The following is a 2,183-nucleotide window of genomic DNA, read 5'->3' on the forward strand; positions in this document are numbered from 1 at the left end:
TTATAAAGAATATGTCAACGCATCACAATGTAACCACAACGAACTGCAGATGCTGGTTTACAAAGAAAAGGCACAATAGACAATAGGTGCAGGAGTAGGCCATTCGGCCCTTCGAGCCAGCGTCGCCATTCAATGTGATCATGGCTGATCATCCCCAATCAGTACCCCGTTCCTGCCTTCTCACCATATCCCCTGACTTCCCTATCCTTAAGAGCCCCATCTAGCTCTTTCTTGAAAGTATCAGTGCTTGAGTAACTCAGGGTCAGGCAACATATAACCATATAACAATTACAGCACGGAAACAGGCCATCTCGGCCCTACAAGTCCATGCCGAACAAAGTTTTTTCCCCTTAGTCCCACCTGCCTGCACTCATACCATAACCCTCCATTCCCTTCTCATCCATATGCCTATCCAATTCATTTTTAAATGATACCACTGAACCTGCCTCCACCACTTCCACTGGGAGCTCATTCCACACCGCCACCACTCTCTGCGTAAAGAAGTTCCCCCTCATATTACCCCTAAACTTCTGTCCCTTAATTCTGAAGTCATGTCCTCTTGTTTGAATCGTCCCTATTCTCAAAGGGAAAAGCTTGTCCACATCAACTCTGTCTATCCCTCTCATCAATTTAAAGACCTCTATCAGGTCCCCCCTTAACCTTCTGCGCTCCAGAGAATAAAGACCTAACTTATTCAACCCATCTCTGTAACATCTCTGGGGAACATTGATCGGTGATGTTTCAGTTCAGGACCGTGTCTGAAGAGGGGTCTCGACCCGAAGCATCACCCATTCCTCCTCTCCAGAGATGCCGCCTATCCCACTGAGTTACTCCAGCATTTTGTGTCTTTATTTCTGTTTCTTCCCTGGCTCCTCCAATGGGCCGAATGGCCTGCTGTGACTTGTCTGCAGCTCCAGCTCTGTGCAAAGTGCCAGGGTAACTATAGGGAATTTGTGACGTCAGTCCCTGCTCCTGTGAAGTTTAAAGTGAGGAAGGGGTAATTTACGAGGATGTTGACAGGATTTGAGAATTGCAGTTTTCAGGAAAGATTGGCGTGTTGTCTAGGCACAGCAGATTTAATCAAGCAGCTCAAAGTTGTGATGAGGAATTGGGTCTTTCTCATTCACCCTCTGAGATCAGTGGCAAAGGGCATCGGCTGCAGGTGATCGCAGAGTGTTGAGGAAAATTATTTCTGCTGTTATATTAAATGAAGCAAAGTAACAGCGGGGGTTTAGAATTGAATGATACAGCGTTGGACTTACAAACTTTTTAAGAGGTTGGACAGGCTCGATGCAGGAAGATTGTTCCCGATGTTGGGGAAGTCCATGACAAGGGGTCACAGTTAAAGGATAAGGGGGAAATCCCTTAAATCCGAGAAAAACCTTTTTCACACAGTGAGTGGTGAATCTCTGGAACTCTCTGCCACAGAGGGTAGTTGAGGCCAGTTCATTGGCTATATTTAAGAGGGAGTTAGATGTGGCCCTTGTGGCTAGGGGGATCAGGGGGTATGGAGAGAAGGCAGGTACAGGATACTGAGTTGGATGATCAGCCATGATCATATTGAATGGCGGTGCAGGCTCGAAGGGCCGAATGGCCTACTCCTGCACCTATTGTCTATGAAACAGGCCCTTTGGCAACACTGAGTCCACACTGACCATCGGTCACCTGTTCACGCTAGTTCTTTTTTATAAAATTATTTTTATTAGAAGCGTAAACACATAATAGCAACACGGTTTTTTATCAATTACATTGATACAAAGCTTAGAAACAGAAAATAGGTGCAGGATTAGGAAACCGAAGATCCCGGAGAAAACCCCCGGGGAGAACGTGCAAACTCCGCACAGACAGCACCTGTAGTCGGGATGGTCCCCAGACCTGTGAGGCAGCAACTCTACCGCAGCGCAACCTGATTGCAACACTCTGAATTGGAAGTGATTTGCTACGTCACCTGGAAGCTGTGTTTGTGTCTCAGACTTCGGAGAGAGAAGAGGTGAAAGGACAGGTGTTGCTTTTCCTGCGGTTTCCCAGGGAAGGTGCCGTGAAAAAGGAAGTGGGTGTCGACAGGTGAACACTCCCCACCATTGTAGATGTAGCCCAGTCCATCACACACCACACTCCCCACCATTGTAGATGTAGCCCAGTCCCACACACACACACCACACTCCCCACCATTGTAGATGTAG

This window comes from Leucoraja erinacea, chromosome 37 (genome assembly GCF_028641065.1).
Source record: "Leucoraja erinacea ecotype New England chromosome 37, Leri_hhj_1, whole genome shotgun sequence".
Taxonomy (NCBI): Eukaryota; Metazoa; Chordata; class Chondrichthyes; order Rajiformes; family Rajidae; genus Leucoraja; species Leucoraja erinaceus.